Raw genomic sequence first — 18,673 nt, forward strand, 5'->3', positions numbered from 1 at the left:
TTCTCAGTTGGGCAACAAAGATAACAAAGAAGTTAAGCATGAGTATACTATGATGATTATGGACTTCCTGGTCTTGATGTTAACCCAGGTGTCCTTAACGGACACTGAAATTTTACTTTAATACCCAATAACTTCAGGACAAGAAAAACCTCTGAAACACTGTTAATGCGTTTCACTTCTAAAATATATATTGCATTGTGATAAAGTTTCTGTTTTGTTTTTAATTCCCATCCTGTGCTTTAAATTTACCTTTGTGAAACAAGCTTCTCCGTTTTAGGAAGTGACACGTTAGCACTTGTTATTCTTCTAGGAAACTGTATCAGAATAATCCCCAGCTCAAACTGGGAGAGATTGATGGGCACATACGTTGTGTAATGCACACTGATTTTTCACAGGAACAGAAACATTTGTAGAGATTGACAAAGTAATTCTTTTCAGACAATATATACTTGCTTTTCTAGCCATTCACCCTAAAATAAAAAGTTTTCTTAGTTTGACTTTTTCACTTCACTATTTGTTTTGGGCTTAAAGGTAAGCATGCCTTCTGAACTTACATGTCTTCCAAATAGTGCTCTGGTTGAAATAAATATAAACAAGATAGAAGTAAACAGAAAAATCCCTGAATGAAAGCTCCCTGATTATATGCACAATTCCGAAGAAAGCATTCAATTGCGTTAAATCTTAGATGTAGCATTTTAAAAATTAAGATTGTGTTTGCAACCCTGGCCGGATAGCTCAGTTGGTTAGAGCGTCATCCCGCAGCACAGAAGATTGTGTTTACATTTTCACTCTGGTTTTAAATGTATCTCGGAGACTTTGCTTCCTCATGTGTCCAGGAGGCTTGGCAGTCGTCCTGCCCCCTTTCACCCATATAGCGCCACAAACATTTTTCAAGCTACCAATCTGATTATGTTTTCTTCTTAGGGATCTTAAGTCTCCCCTTGTCTTCAGGATAGTTACAAAGACCTTAGCACAGCTTTGAAGGATTTGCTACCTACTTTCACTGCTGCAACTTCTGTCCCTTCTTCTTATTACACCACTCTTCAAGCTCTGTTCCAGCTCTCAAGATTTTTTCAGTCTGGGCTCTTCCCAGACTCTGGGTCTTTGTTGGCTGTTCCTTCTGCATCACATGCATGTCCCCAGCTTCTCTGCCTTGCAAAATAAACAAAGCTTCATCTTTTAAGATTCATCGAAGCTATGATTGTCTTAGTAAAACCTTGCCTACTTACCCCAAGGTAAATTAATCTTTATTCATTCCTATAACACCCTTGGCTCCATGATACCATTTATTATGCTGTTATATATGTACATAGTTGCTAGTTCATGGCTGTGCCCTCCACTATACTGTGGGCTGTTTGGGGATGTAGACAGTGTGAGTTTCCCATTGCTGGAGGTGTTCAAGTTCAGGGCTAGAACTGAATGATGATGCAGGCTGTAGTAGGAGCCTAGTCTTGAATGGGTGGTTCAGCAAAATGACTATGGGGGCCCCTTTTAGTTCAAAGCCTATGACATTCCCTCTTCCAGCTCGCCATTTTCACTAAGGAACTGAGAGGAGAAAGGGGCTGGGGGTTGGGCAGAGGGCGAAGTCTCTGGTAGCAGTATATCCTTTCCACCTTTAATCAGCAACTTTAATATATTATTTTTCTCCTCATCATTCCTTGAGATCTCCAGGCTCCCATAAATGAAAAACAGCTCTCCTCATATGAAACATTTGCAAATCTGCTGGGCTGTTAATAACTAACACTATTAAGCATTTGCTATGTGCCAGACATTTTTCTAAATGCTTCACAGTTATTAATGCACTTATCCCTCCTGGTAACTCCATAAGATAGGTATCATTAGTATGGATGAGAAAAATGCAGACATAGTTCATAGAACTTGCTTAAAAATATATTGCTAGTAAGTAGCAGAGCTGGGATCAAACCCAGGCCATATGGCCCAGGTTCCTGCGGCATTCTGCAGTCCGTGATCAGGGATATGTTATCTGCAGATCTATTGCCTCCTTCTCAAACTGTTAGTCTCTAAGCACTTAGTTCTGGGGCTCAAGGTCAGTACTAATTGAACATAGGGGTTTTTTGAAATCGTTCCCTTTCAAAGTCCAGAAACAACATACCAAATTCATGTGACCTTGTTACCCTTTGCTCCTGTGACTCTTGCTACCCATGTTATTCTATTGTCCTTTCCTTCTCTCCTATGTACCCACTGCAGCCAATTATTCTTAAAATATACAATTGTGATTATGTTACTCCCCAGAAAAACAGTAATTCAATAGCAACCCCTGCTTTGGGGTAATGTCCAAACACCTGAGCATAAAATGAAAAACCTTGCACGAGGCCCGCCAGGGAAAAGACTCAGCTTTGAGCCAGTAGCGGGTAGCTCTGCTGGCAGCCCGGGTTGAGTGTTTGGCCCTAAATGGGGTATGTGGGGGGTGCATCACTATGTCTGCTCAGCTTACTATTCTTTATGGCAGGGGTCCCCAAACTACAGCCCACGGGCTGCATGCAGCCCCCCGAGGCCATTTATCCGGCCCCCGCGCACTTCCAGAAGGGGCACCTCTTTCATTGGTGGTCAGTGAGAAGAGCATAGTTCCCATTGAAATACTGGTCAGTTTGTTGATTTAAATTTACTTGCTCTTTATTTTAAATATTTTATTTGTTCCCGTTTTGTTTTTTTACTTTAAAATAAGATATGTGCAGTATGCACAGGTATTTGTTCATAGTTTTTTTTTATAGTCCGGCCCTCCAACGGTCTGAGGGACAGTGAACTGGCCCCCTGTGTAAAAAGTTTGGGGACCCCTGCTTTATGGGCTATAGCTGTGCCACAGTTGCTGATTTCTAGGTTTTATTTCTCACTCTGTCGTGAAGCAGTCCATCAGCCCAGCTGTTGCTCATGCACCTTCCCCAGCAGCTGGGGCGTCCCCACCTCTGGTGTTTCTGGTGTGAATTACTTGAGCTGTGTGCTTTGAAACCAGCTTAACAAGCCCTTCACTAAGGAGCTCCTGAAGGGCTGCTCTGGCCAAGGAACCACAGATCTTCCTTCTCCCAGAGACCACAGCTGGGCTTACAGGCTAATAGCGGGAACTTCCTTACCAAACTTGTCATATGTCACTTTGTCAAACAAGATTAGGTTATTGAGCTTGTCCCAAACTGTACCTTTGGACCACTTCTTCTTATTGGCCTTGCCCCGGATTTGTTCTCTGGGTCTATGTCTTTCTCAGCTGACTTTCTAACATCTTCCTTCTTCCTGTCATCCTCGGTGGCAGAGTGGAGCTCAGAGAAAATTTAAATATCATTTTTGTATGTAAATCTTCCTGTGTCTTGCCTTCCTCCATTTTCTCCTGCATAGAAATACTCTTCTTATTTTTTGTGTTCTCATGCACTTTATTCATACCTCTTCTAGTACTTATGCTCCTTGTGTAATGGTTAATATTTACATGTTTGTCTTCCCTTAGTAGACTGTCAGCACCTTGAGGGTAGGGGTACCTGATTTGTTCTCAGTACCTGGCAGATAGTAGGTTCTCATGAACATTTGATGAATGAACTAATACATGTAGCCTAAAGCAGCCACTCTCTGCCTCTTGATCAATCAATGGAGCAGATGGGACAGACGATTGTATGAACAAAAGCCATCAACCATGTCCAACAGAAGTGATTTACTGTGTATCAGGAGGCAGCAAAGTAAACACTATCTCAAGGGTCACAGCTGTTTCATTCTGCCTTTCAGCCAAGAAATGCCGTGATTTAGTTTCTGCTCTTACCAAGCGTGAAGAAATAAAGTCATAAACAAAAAGTGAAGGAGTGAGGAATTACTGAGTTTGGATGGACAGGTCAATCTGCTTGCCCACCTGTGGCCAGCCAAGCATGATCAAAGAATAATGTATTTGCCCCTTCTATCCTTATTTTACAGTCTTTATTCTTTAACAACAATGAAAGGATCTTCAATGAGCAATGTAGCCTTGACCCTGACATCACTAACAAAGTCAGTTTTATACACAGATGATAGTTGTACTCCCAAAATTGTTGTAGGTGTATCAAAATTGATGCCTCAGATAGAAGCCTTTTTTGCTTCAGGTTTTTAAATTCTAAGACTGCTCCTGTGTTATACCTATTTTAACAAGGGATTAGAAGGCTTTAACAGATTAGGAATTAATGAATATTGAAACTTCTAGGATAGTACACATGGTATGTGCCCAATAAATGTTTTTGTTTCCCTTATTGTCCTTTAACAGTTGACGTTCAATAACAAATCACTGAGCCATAAGGAAGGCTGCCCTGGTGGGTTGGCTCAGTGGTAGATGTCAGCCCAGCATGTGGAAGTCTCAGGTTCAATTCCCAGTGAGGGCACACAGGAGAAGTGACCATTTACATCTCCACCTCTCCCCCTCCTCCTTCTCTCTTTCTCTCCCCCTCCTGCAGCCATGGCTCAAATGGTTTAAGCAAGTTGTCCCTGGAGGCTGAGGATGGCTCCATGGCCTACCCTGCTTGGGTGCTGAAATAGTTTAGTTGCCTAGCAACAGAGCAATGGCCCCAGGTGAGCAGAGCATCACCTTGTAGGGGGTTTGCCAGGTGGATCCCAGTCAGGGCGCATTTCAGAGTCTGTCTCTCTGCCTCCCTGCTTTCCCACCTCTCACTTAATAAAAAAATAAAAATAAAATAAAAAGGAAGGCTTAGAGGAACAGAGCCAATGTGGTAGTGAATATGTGTTTTGGTTTGGAAATTTTACATTTATTAAATTAACATACATACATAATAAGAGTTCAAGCAGTATGAAGCAATATTAAATGAAAAAAAATGTGTTCTTCTCTCCCCATCTGTTAGCACAGTTATTCTAAATAATATGCTGATATCTGTTTTTCCCAATATATCAACTTTAAATAGTAGCTATAAACTTAGCCCATGAAAGATTAGGAATTTAATTTATTTATACTACTTCTCCCCTACTAATTTTATCTATATTTTTTCATAGATCTTCTATTGGCTTTATTTATAGCTCTAAGTAGTATATATATTTCTATTTTTGTCATCCTGTAGGTTATCCCTTGATACCTATCACTTAAATAATTAAATTTTAAATTTGCATAATCTCATACCCAGTGTTTCATTGATAAACTGACTAATTGGTGGGGGAGGAGAAGCTGATTTTTTAGCATTTGCCTATTTCTGTGAGTGATTTCAATCTACCAACTTGACTTTACATTCCCTTTTATAAGTATAATATGAATCTGATGCTTTTTTAATGGTTTAAATTTTTAAAAAATCAATAAGACGAATTTACAAAATTATGATCACATAAATGTTATTCAGTATACAACCAATGTAGTGACTTCCCATAGAGAGTGATATGTAATCTTGATGGGAAATAAAGTAGCTAATCAAGTAGACTAGAAATTTGCAGTTCCAATTGTATTTTGGAAATAATTAAATCTCAATCTGAAGGACTCTTCCAAAATTCAAAAAAGAAAATACGAGATAGCAGGAACAACAGATGCTAGAAACTACGTGCTAACTTTTACGTAATTCTGACCGCAGAGACGTACATGCTGCTCGGCAGAACACGGGGAAGGACGTCTGGCTGTCTTAGCGTGAGTAAGGGTTACCACCAAATGAGAACAAAGACTAAAAGTTGTCGCCTCGCCATATAAAAATGACCCCTCAAAGGGAGCAATCAGAAATATGGGTCTAGACGTTTAGCAGGAATTTGTATGGTGTGAAACAAAGGGGAGACAAGTCTGTGATTGTGTAATGACATGTAAAATAAGCATTCCTTCCTGGGAAACTATTGGCAACTGCTGAGCTGTTGCTTTTCTAAGTCCATGTGAATACCAAGGTGCAAAACTGCCTATCTTCTTTGACTCCTTTTTCGCCTACCAGTCTCTGTCATTTGTTGGATCAACGATATGATAATTGAAGTGTTTTATTTTTTCACTGGTCTATTTTATTTGTTTATTTATTCATTCATGCATTCATTCATTCATTCTACAGTAGTGGCTAGTGAGCACTTGAAATGTGACTAGTACAAGTGGAAAAGAAATATTTAATTTTATGTCATTTTAATTCCATTTATATGTACTTAAAGGCCACATGTGGCTAGTGACTATGTACTGGCAGTATAATTGTTAAAGCCACGGACTAAGGAAAGACCAAGATCCCTCCACTGGGAACTCTATTGTTTGCCCTGGGAATAAAACAATCTGTTCAGCCACTGCTTGGAAAGTCCTCTTTGCCCTGGAGGTCTGGGTCATATAGTCAGAGAAAGTAAGACAGTCAACAATTTTATGACCTCAAACCTGTACTGCTAGAGGCTGAATATTTTAAGGCTGCAAGTCAAATAATGTCTCTTTCATTTTATCCTTTTATCACTCAAAATCATGCTACATTTTATTTGAGTTCACATTTGTGCTATGATGTGCTTGCCTCTATCTCTGTTATTTCTGGAAATTCTGAATGCTGTTGCTTTACCTGGTGGGCAGAAGGACTAAACGCTTCCAGTGGGTTTTTATTGCTATATGTTTAATGGAATCCACCTTTTATGAAGACACTATGCTCAGGGCCCTGTAAATTCCTCCATCAAATTAGACCTCTTGCTTTCTTTTCCTGCTTAACAGCAGGCGACTTAAGTTCTCTTGTCATATTCTGAGTGGATTCATTGGCACATTCAATAAACATTTGTTGACCACCTACGAAATGCCAGATACTGTCATAAACACTGGGAAATCAGTGGTCAACAAAATCAAGTCCTGAACTCATGAAGTTTATATTTCAGCAGGGGGACGCTGGTTAAACGAACAAAAAGAATATGTCAGGCAGTGAAAATAACAAGCTATAGGAATGACCCCTGAAAGTACAGTCTTAGGCAGTGAAAATAAAGCAGAGTAATGGAGATAGAGAATGCCATGAATGGAGAAAGAGATGTGACTGTTTTCCACAGGTTTTTCATGGAAGGCTTTACAATAAAGCCTGAAAGAAGAGAGCCATGTGAGTATTAGGTGAGGTACATACAGAGGGAACAAAAATGGCAAATGCTCACAGATGAAACTGTTTGGGGTGATGAGTTGAGCTCTTTATTTGTGGGCAGAATTTGTCAACTGGTCCTAATCTGTGGGAATAGGAGAACATAGGACACCATACAGAAGGTTTTAACTCTGGGGTAGGAGCATCTTTATTAGAGGTCCTAGTTTTAATAGGCCTTTGTTTGAGAAGGAAGATCAGGACGGGAGCCTGATTTACATTGTGTGTGTGTGCGTGTGCGCACGTGCATGTGTTAGAGGTGGAGGGCTGAGACAATGCAGCTAGCTATCCTGACCACAGTTCCCTAATTACTTGAGTGTCTCAGCTTCCTTTTCAACTACAAATTTTTGTGTTCCGAACTATTTACATTCTCTAGTCTGATTTGTCAGACAAAACAGTCCATATTGCTTTTCATATTATAGAAATTCCCCAGCATCTCTAATGGCTCCATTCTCAGATTGAGGCTGTATATAGATTATTCTCTATTTACTAACATTGTAATAGATTTTGGAAGGAAAGTAAGTCTACCTTGGACTTGAAGTTGGAATTCTTATGGGCTGATGTGGCTGGAGCATGAGAGAGAGCATACAGTCTTGACTTCTGTGTTCTGAAAGTCCTACTTCATGAGAATGATAGTGACTGGACAATTATAGTTTTGTTATATGTGGTATGCTACGAATTGATGCTGTAAGACTAAGAGTCGGGACCGACTGAGTGAGTGCACGTGGCGGGTCTGTAGGATGGTGAGATCGTGGTTAGGGCTGGGAATGCAGACCTCAGTAACAGTGATTCAGTGCTATCAACATCAACATGAAATGGAATCCACCTGTTATGAAGACACTCCCTCAAAATACAAAAACATCTCAAATGAGGGAATGTATCTGAAGAGTATTGGGTATTTAGTGTTAAAAGATTATGTTTTAAAGTCTTTCACTCATTTTTCCTAAGAACGGGGAATCTAGAGGTGGGCTAGCTTACTGGTGGCAAGTGAAGGAATGTTCCAGAACTAGATTGGGGTGAAGGGAGAGGGGTTGAAATCTATCTGTTAAACCCAACAGCTTGTTAATTTAGCAGTAGCCCCCAGGCCTGGAACACTGGGAGGAAGCGGTCCTCGGGGATTTCAGCTCAATTAAATGCATGTGTACTGATGATTATTGTGCGGCAGTCCCAGCTCTGCCTCCTGAGGCCGGAGAGACAGGAAATGTATTTTCCTGCATGTGGGGAGCTTCCAGCTGGATAGGGAGCTGGTAGAAAGAAGAAATGATGACTTTTGTCTAACTTTTCTATATCAAATTAAAAAATAAAGGAACCACATCTTATAAATATCAGCTCACCATTACAATATTAACTATATGTATATTAAACTGTTTTCAAATCACATGTGATCAGACTCAATTCTGTCAGCTTCTGTGAGAAGATATGCAGGCCATTTGAAATACCCCAGGGTGAAATCTATTGTTTGTGTGACTAAGCCTATAAAAAATGGTAGGACAACAATTACTCATTAGGCATATAAAGTGTTCTTTGCTGCCTTGTAACTAACTGAGAATTCTGAGCCAACACCCACACACTCCTATGTATATATATGCCTGGCCTCCCTTCTGGGTTCATTATTCATCCATTTAACAAATCTTGTCTACTGAGCAGCTACTCTATGCCTGGCACTGTGCTCAGCTAGAAACACAGCAATGTAACCACCTGATGCGATCCTCAGCATTGTGGACCCTACAATCTTACTTTTCCCAAGAAATTGGCTCTATTCCTGCCCCCAGCATCCTGGCCACCCAATTTTAGTTTTTCATTTAGCACTGCCCCGGAGTTTGACCCCATCCTTTTAAATGACAATGAATCATCTTACTGCTGACACCTGTCGTGAATGTCACTGCCTGCACAGTTCTGCCTCCTAAAACTAATCTTACTTAGTTGCTCAAATACTTCCAAGACCAATCCAGTATTTATTCGTTTATTCACCATTTGTTGAATACACTATTTGTTAGGCACTGTTCTAGAAGCATGGTTCAGACTCTGATTTGCCAAATCCAGAAATAAATAATATGATGATTTTTAATTAACAAGAACCTTGCTGTTATAGTTTTGTTAAAGACCAGTTATTTAAGGAGAGCTACACTAGATATTACACTATTCACAAAAGCAACAATAATGCTTTAGTCAGTCATTTAATGAGGACTTTTATTTGAAGAATTTTCATCTTTCCTGGAATTATCCTATTTCTCAATCCATCTGGATTTCCAAGTCCTTGCTATTTTTCCACTTTCTACTTTGATTTCTTCATAAGCTAGTTCCCCACTGAAGTAGATCTGAAATTCTCCTGTCCTTTGAACTAAAAGGGTAAGGTTATTCCAGATTTAAATAATTGGTACCACATATCTCTGTGGAATACAGAGATCGAAAAGTCCTTTCTGCCCTTGCTCTCACTAATTGTTCTTATATTCTGAGGAGAGACCTTTAGGGTCAAGTTCAAATATAAATTATTTACTACATTCTTAATATTGTTCTATGAAAAAAAAAACCCTTCTATAGGGAGACAGTTTCAATTCAACTAAGGCATCATGGGAACTCTAAAAGCAGAAGCTTGAAAGATTCAGCATAATGTGGTGATCACAGGCAAAGAGGGGAGAGGAGGAGGGAAGAAACAAACTTGGAAAATAGGGACAGACAGGCATTGAGAAGAGAGAGAAAGTAGCTTCTTGTTGCTCAGAAACTCCAAAGAAGGGCAGATATTTTGTTCATGTGAAATGGAAAGTATAAGAAAGCTTTTGAATATTAGAACTGGATTCTATTAAAATACTGCAATAGGTTAAGTGGTTCAAATTGTTTTACCTTCTATTTTTTTTTCCTGTATTTTTCTGAAGCCGGAAACGGGGAGAGACAGTCAGACAGACTCCCGCATGCGCCCGACCAGGATCCACCCGGCACGCCCACCAGGGGGTGACGCTCTGCCCACCAGGGGGCGATGCCCTGCCCCTCCGGGGCATCGCCCTGCCACGACCAGAGCCACTCTAGCGCCTGGGGCAGAGGCCGAGGAGCCATCCCCAGTGCCAGGGCCATCCTCGCTCCAATGGAGCCTCCCTGAGGGAGGGGAAGAGAGAGACAGAGCGGAAGGAGAGGGGGAGGGGTGGAGAAGCAGATGGGCACTTCTCCTGTGTGCCCTGGCCGGGAATCGAACCTGAGACTTCTTCTGCATGCCAGGCCGACGCGCTACCACTGAGCAAACTGGCAGGGCCTGTTTTATCTTGTAAATACAGCATCACCCAATTAGAAGAAAGATTCTAAGGAACTATTTCACAATGTTATCTATGCACTAACCTGGGGAGATGGGATCACTAGGCATTTTTGCTTTTCTCCTTATAATTTTCTGTATTGTCCACAATGTGCATGTTTTCTTATAAGAAAAAAAAATCAATACTCATTTTTAAAATGAAATGCTCCCTTCTCTCTCTGTCTTCATAAACCATCACTTTCCAGTTTTGAGTAGCTCTAAGTTTACTGCAACAGGAAAATTTTATGGTTTCAAGTGAGCCTGTAACTGAGATGATGCCTTCCATTCCAATTTCTCCCCTGAAAAAGGAGTGTGGAGAGATGTTGAGTCAGAAAATGTGTTTCTAAGCAATTCCCAAAGACTGTGTAGCTTGTAGTTTCCCTCTCCTTCTGAAGGGCGAAATAATATGGTCACTTCTCCACAGCACATTCTTAGCAGAGATTAATTGGGTTTATATTCTCCTAATCAATTTTCCACATGACTTCTAGAATAACTATTCCAAAATATTACTATGTGTGTACCACTGTCTTATTTAACATGGCTCCCCTTTGTTTTCAGTAAGGTTGGTAAATTCTTGAAGTAACATAAAAAATCCAATATGTCCTTTCTACCTTTCCTGCCTCATTGTCCATCTTTGATCTCCTTCTCCTATGAACAAGGCTATAAGCATCCTGGCCTACTTTTAGTTACTCCATATGTCATGCTTTGCATTAGATCTGTGCTTTTCTACTATTAATCTTTCCAGAGCTCCCAAAACACCCAACAGCCACTTATCAACATAACTTCAACATCTTCTAAGATATTGCCACTTTGAGAAGACCTTCTATAATTTTTTCAGGCTAGTATCTGCCTCTTATATGTAATGACATAGCACCCATGTTTATATCTTAGTATTAGCAACACTGAGTCCTTTCAGATTATGAACTGTTTGAAGACAGGGATTGTGTCTTGACTTCTGAGTAAACGGACCATGGACAGTTCCTGGTAAAGCCTGGACGCTCACTTAACTTTTTTACTGATGAGTGATGTTAGGGAAGGGCCACATTTTTTCCTCCCTCCCTCCCTCCCTTCCTTCTTTCTTCCCTTCATTCTTTCCTTCCTTCCTTCCTTCTTTCCTTCCTTCCTTCCTTCTTTTTAAATTGAATTTGTCAAGGGTTTCCTTTCAATGTTCCTGCCATTTTATAGGAACTATATCTCATAAATTTATAGATTATGGGTTTAATTTCTGAGCATTACATAACCAGGCACATCCTGTTAACAGCATTATAGTTAAAGACCCTCCTCCTAGCAAATATCATTTTATCATTTGCCAACAGGTCTAATTATCATGCTGACAAGGAGACTAGACTGGGTCCCTGCCCTCTTTGCTTTTATCAGTAGCACGCTCTTGGAAAAGAGAGTTAATAGACCTCAGACCAGCTGCTTTAACTTCTGTCTCCCTCACTTTATATCAAAATGTGATTCACTACTCATGATAGAAAGACAAAATTTAATGCCCTAAATGGAGCCATAAATGAAGGCAGTGTTTCTGTGGTCCGGGGCTTATTCTGGTTTTCCAGGACTTTATTGGTTAATGCCCCCCCTTTTTTTTTGTACCACAAAAGCAAAATAGTTCAAATTATAAAATTAAAACTTGTTATTTAAAACAATTCAAGCACTATAAAACATTTAGTGAGGAGATAACGCAAATCATATATAATCCAACATTGCTGAGATAAAGTGTTAAAATTTTGATGTATATCTTTTCAAAGTAAATGGGCTCATGTTATAGATGCTGTCATGGAATTTTATTTTTGAAATAAATAATTTATTTATTTTATAGCATGTACCCAAACATGTTGTCAAAATACAATTATTTCCTTGAAAAAATTTATTTTTATGCAAGAGATTTCAAAATGCCCAGTGGCAAATAGAGTAGAATACTAATAACTATTATGTCCTGCTAATGGGTTACCAAAATTAGAAATCACAACCTTATTTTTTATATATACTTTTAGAATAAAACTTTGTAATTATATGAAGACTTTATAGAAAATAAAGCTGTGTTGTTGATATGCTAGCCATTTGCCACATGTAGCTTCTTAAATTTAAATTAATTAAAATAAAATCTAATTAATAATTTAGTTCCCACAGTTGCACTAGCCACATTGTAAGTGCTCCATAGACACATGTTGCTAATGGCTGTAGCATTAGACAGAACAGACATAAAACCTTTCCATTAGCTCAGAAAATTCTGTTGGGGAGTGTTGGTATAGAGCTCTGATAGATATGTCACAATTTAAGTTTTATAAACAATTTGTTTAATACCAAGTATGCATCTGATGTTCTGTTAAACCCTTTTCACTTTTCTCATTTGTTAATTTATTTAATACTCAGCAAAAAAATATATATCTGTGAGATAAATTTATTGGACCAGCTTTTCAAGTAAAAACAAATGGGGACTTGTGGAAGTGAATTGATTTGATTGAAAAGGTTGTAAAATCAGTTGTACTCTGTCTAACATCACGATATTAGTAGCTCGTGCGTTGGGGCCTTTGGCCTTGTGAATAGGCTGTTGGTTTTCCTTGTCAGAACAGCAGGGAAATCCAGCTCTTTGCTTCATTCCATGTTGGGAATCAAAACTCAGAGACACACATCACTACCCCCTCAGTTCCTCTCTGTGGCCACAGCCCCATTCGTTGACCTAGAGTAGAAGAAGCCCATATTGGGCTATGGTCTTCAGCCACCCCCCTGAGGTCTTGAAGTCGAAGCTTCTCAACATTACTCACCAAGCCCATCACAGTCTTGTCTGAACCCAACTCCCCTGCATATTTCCTCCTACCCTCTACTTCCCAGCTTGCGTGCCAGTCATATCAAATAATTCCCAAAGTAGTATCATGTTGCCCATTTCTTCACACATATTGCTCACTTGGCCTCTTTTGTTCTTTCAACCTATTTAACTATCAGTGATTTGGAGTGTTCAGCTCAAGCTCTGCCTTGCCTAGGATGCTTTACTGTAACCACAGAACTTGACTAGAAGGCCCCACCATGTTCTTGTGGTGCCTTGTTTTTAGCTCTTCCACAAATCACACTTATCACACTGTAATCATTGGTTCACTTGTGTGCTTCTCCATCGACTATAAACTCCTGGAGAACAAGCCTGTATCTTAATCTTATACAACACCAGATATAGTTATAAATGTTCAATGCCAGTCAGTGGGACATTTTTTTTCCAGATATGAGATGTCATATTATCCAAAGATAGGGAAGTAGAAAGAGAGAGAATCCTCTCATAGGCAAAATAGATTTCCAAGGATCAGAGAGTCTCCATCTAGTTTTCACAACCCATGGGTCCCTCTTCTATAAAAACAGGTAAGGAGAGTCTCCTGTCTTTGCTGGCTCTAATACTAACACGATAGCCAGGAATACATTGGCTGCTTGCTTCCGAATGTGGGGAGAAAGAGGACAAGCCCCATGCAGAAGAGCCTGTAGGGAGGTTCCCAAGAAGATGGGACAGCACACTTCTCAGATAAATTTGGCCCCCTCAAAGGTTGGGAGTGAACCCCTTCTCATGTGTGAGAGAAGGAGGCTTCTTCTTTTCATCCCCCAACTCCCAGCCACACCATCTGCATCTTTCAAGAATTTCCCCATTCACTCCTTCATTAACTCTCCTCTGTGCCAAATAGAGCTGGCTTGCAGTGACACCTGCCATAATGTGTCACAGGCTGACAAGCAATCACTTTGTGAAGAGGACTGCTCTGCTACAGAATACACATCAGACTGACACACTGCCTCTCCCTGATGGGGAAGAGCAATTCTTCCACATCCGGAGGTCGAAAAAAATTGGTATGAAACGCCAGGTTCCTCCAGCAAGATGATGCAAAGAGGGACGTTATAGCTGTGGGAGGTTTTGTAACTGTCATTCACACTCCGGGCCTTGGGATGCGTGACACGTGGTTATGATAATTACTTGTCCTCATCTCAAGCATATTGATTCTTTTATCCATGTACTTATTTATTCATGCCTTCAACAAATTTGGGGGTACTTTCTCTAAGAACCAGGCACTTGCAGGAAGCACTGAGGGGACCAGGAGTAAACAAGACATTGGCCCTGCCATTAAAAACATCCCATTCAAGCAGGAGCCGAGGGCACATAAATATGATTATAATACCAGGAGACAGGGCTTTAAGAGAGTCTGACATGAAGGACTATTAGGCAGAGCACAATGGAAGGAGCTATTCATGAAGCCTGAGGGAATCAGGGAAGATTTCACGAGGGAAATGAAACAGGAGCTGATTTTTGAAGGATGATGGCATTCCCGGAAGAAGTCTTTTCTGGCAGGGCCAGCAGCAGGAGCAGAGGAGGTTCCGAGTGAAGGGGCACTGGCCACAGTGGTCCTGTGGCCAGAGTGTGGGATAAGTGAGTAGAGTGACAGGAGATGGCATCAGACAGGCCAGTGGGGAGCACAGTATGCAAGGCCTTTGACTCTCGTGTTGACAATGGGCAGTCATCAGCTCAGTTAATTAGGCAGGGTTGAGCACAAGCCGAGATTTTCAGGTGAATGCTCCTCAACTTTGTGGAACCAGAAACAATATTAGGTAGGTTTTTTAAACTTCTGCATATTAAAAATTCTAAAATGTATATACACACACAAAATATCTAATGGTTTATGTTTGTGGGTAGCACGGGTATAGGGAAGCTTCGGAGACTGAATCTCACTTTGCAGGTTAAAGCAGGTCATAGCAGCAGAATAGAGACAAAGGCAGGAGATCTTAGAATCCTGGAGTTTGTAAAGCATGGTGGGGAAGAGGAGGCCAGAGACACCAACCAGGGACAAAGAATAATTGCCTGCGACGTCTTCCAGTAAGGACTGATCTGGTGTCAAGACACTACTGCAGGGCAAGGGTCTGGCAGACACGGCCATATGTATATGAGGAAAAGGCCATGGGATGAGGCCAGAGAGATGTGGGAAGCACAAATGGCAGACTCGGATGTGCAGATCGATGTTGATGCTTTGCCAAGTGTGCACTTGCTTAGATAAGGTATGTCCAGTGAAACTTGAGTGTGGGGATAGAGAGGGAGATGAGAAAGATATTGCCAATAAGATGGCTACATGGGTCTTCCTTTTATCTCCTAAAGGATATGGCCAACCAGGAAAGGCAGGAATACTGTCTAAGATTATTCCAGGTACTTAGCAGCAAAAGCATCAGGATTAGACAGAACTAAGTCAGTTCTACCTCCAAGTCTCTGTCTCCTCACTTATAAGATAGGTGTGAAAATACTTACTTTTTAACTTGCATGAGAGGAGGAGCTACAATAATGTATGTGCAATGTTCAGCCCCCTCCCAGACATTCAAAAAATGGAGCTATTATTTTACACAATTTATATGTTTTCTAGGTAGCACAGTTCTGGGCACTCAAGAAACTTAAATATATTCTTTGGCGTGACTTCTCTTGGATTGCAAGTACATCGGAAGTTTAAATTAATCTTTTGCAAGTATAAGGGATATTAAGTGTTATCAGTGGTTGGTATTGAAGGTGATAGTCATTTGTCAGTAATATTGACCCAAGGTAAACCAGTCAGGTGTAAAGAGGTATCACTTTGAAATGATGTGACAAATATGACTCCATCACTCAGGCGAGGAGACAGTAATAGGGTCACTGGACTGCTCTGACACTTAGTTACCGTAAATAGTCATTGCAATCCCAATAAGTGGGATTCCTTAGTCATTTGTACAAGCTAGGGGTTGGGGTAGGAGTTATGAGTTTATGTTAAAAATAGCAGTAATGTGCACCTCAAGCATCTAAACCTAAGATAGAACGGCTACCTGAGAAATAAACATAGGATTTGAAGCAAATGCAGTAAATAGGTGTCGATGCTCCAACAAAAATGTTATTACATCCTTAAACATTTCTTTGAATATGTAGAACACTCATGTTAGAATTAGTCATTGGTAAGTCTTAAGTATCCATCTCTAAAGGCCAGCAAATTTTATTTAAATTTAACCAAGAGCAGGCAAAAATTTGACATTCTTCTATTACTCCTTTGGCATTCAGGCTTATGTTTAATTCAGTGTTTCATAATTTGCAATGAAATAAACTTCATTCTATGAAAAATTTACAAACTGTGAAGCAAAGGAAGTACATATATGTCTGGTACACGATTATATTATTAGCTGCTTAAAAAATTGTTTCTGTGCCATGAACTTACACTTGCATATTGAAAAGGGAGAGAGAACTTAAAATTAGATGTTAAAGAAACAGAAAGGTTTGTATTCAATTTTCAGATCACCAGTAACTGGAGGTTCGTTGCCTGCCCAACATTACTCTAGAGACTGTGTGGACAGCACAGCCTCCAATGTGCTGTCTCCTGGCCTCAGCCCCTTACCTCTAGCTCCCCACAGTATCATGAGAATTGCCCTTATAAAATGAACATGTCATTCCAAGCATTGTTTCTTTTTGTAACAACAAAAAAATGTTAATGATTATATTTCAAAAGTCACCATTAAAAAACAACAACAACCAATGTAAGACAAGCCACAGACTTGGAGGTGATTTGCCACACATATAATCTTTTTTAGAATGTAGAGGTGTTTTTATCTTCGGGGATGCAGTCCAAATTTGTAAATAAGAAAAGTCCCATTTTAATATCCGTGTGTGTGCGTGTGTGTGTGTGTGTGTGTGTGTGTAAGGAAAAGGAAGAGAATATCCCAGATAAAGGGCTTCCCTTAAGGAGATGATTAGAAGTTGTTATAGACATCACTTCTGCATACATTCCATTGGCTGGAATTAATTCATGTGACCATTCCTAGTACAACAGAGCCTGGGAAATTTGTCTCCAACCAAAAGCCCAGTGGAAACTGGGATTCAGGGCCCCACATGCAGCTGTGAGGGTTGTGGTCTGAACGAGGGTGCCCACTGAGAGACCAGGGATGCTGATACCCAACGCATGCTCTGCCCCCCAAGCCATGAGCCTTCTTCTCTACACAAACTTTCTCTGCTTGTCAAGCTCTATGCCCACAAGACTGTCTCTGCCCCAAGGGGACCTTTTTTTCTAATTTATGCAAGGTGACTTTTTAGGCTGACTGTAGTCCTAGGGATTTTTAATTAAGTATATTATCAGTCTATGCCATGTATTTTCTCTTCACAGAGTTCATTTCATTTCTAGTTCGTGGAGCTGAAGACTGTAGAAAGAACTAAGGAATAGACATCATCCTTTTCTACCACGTTCTTTTCCATGTGAGTGCCGTGCCAAACTCGCCTGCTTTAACCCCAAATTGAAACTTTAATAAAATTTAGCCCTGTAAATGGGCTGCCTCACATATTTTTCCCACTCTTTCATTTACCTCCTTTGTCCTCAGAAGTCTGGCATACTTATTATTCATATGTTATATATAAGGAAACTGAAAATCAGAGATATTAGGTAACTTGTCCTAGGTCACACAGCTTCTAAGCAATTAGACATGAATTTGGTCCTAGGTCTATCTGACTCCAAAGCCATTGCTTATTTATTATACTTCACTGTCTATTAAGTTACTAGCTCCAGTACTTTGTGATAAAAAAATGAACTCCTCGTACTATGAACCTTTTCACTAGAGAAGTTCCAGGAAACAGGACATCACCAGGGCCGCACTGTCATTGTGGTTTACACTTCCCAGGAACTCTCTCCAATAAACATTTCATTTAAATTTAATAAAATACTTAATAGAGCCATAAAGGTTAATTACTAATTAAGGGGAAAAAATATGACTTCACTTTGGTGAACATGAGAAAAATGAATCAACTTCATTTTGCTGTTCACCCAAGATTATACAGGTAATAAAGCATGATTATGGATTTAACATGTTAATTCCCAGTGGATTTAATAGCAGTGCTGCAAAATATATGACCAATCGCTAGCCCATCTGACAAGCCTTCAGACAGCACTAATCAAGATTAAATCACTTGGCCCGCACGTGGATGCTGTATATCTTTCAAGACGAAATGACAGTAATTTTTCATCATGGAGTTATTATAAATGCCTGGTGAGAGGATGAAAGATAGGGAAGGGAAACGGGGGGCACACAATCTATGATCTCCATCTGACACCTCACTTTGTAGCTGTTTTTTGAAGAAACTAGCTTTCACTTCTTTTCATAATTTTAAGATCCTCTCTAGGATAGTATTGCTGGCTCTAATGGTTCATCATTTACCTGTAATTGGTAGACATTGGCAGAGTCAGCCCTTTGTAGCACTAACATTCTGTAGTTCAACCACTCTTTCTGCTTCATTTAATTCTTAAGAAAGAGGATCCTAAATGGTACTATATTTTCTTTATCATGAATTGTACGACCTGGTAGCCATAAGTGAAAAGTAGTATATTATTTTCATTACGCTGAAGGTCAAGAACAAAAACAGGGATCTGAG

At 40.1% G+C, this 18,673-nt stretch overlaps 1 pseudogene; it reads right to left on the bottom strand.

Annotated features, from left to right (window-relative positions):
* Positions 1-2,887: 2,887 nt before the first annotated feature.
* LOC136322193 (small ribosomal subunit protein eS25-like) lies at positions 2,888-10,919 on the bottom strand (annotated as a pseudogene).
* Positions 10,920-18,673: the final 7,754 nt, after the last annotated feature.

The sequence above is a fragment of the Saccopteryx bilineata genome, chromosome 2 (assembly GCF_036850765.1).
Source record: "Saccopteryx bilineata isolate mSacBil1 chromosome 2, mSacBil1_pri_phased_curated, whole genome shotgun sequence".
NCBI lineage: Eukaryota > Metazoa > Chordata > Mammalia > Chiroptera > Emballonuridae > Saccopteryx > Saccopteryx bilineata.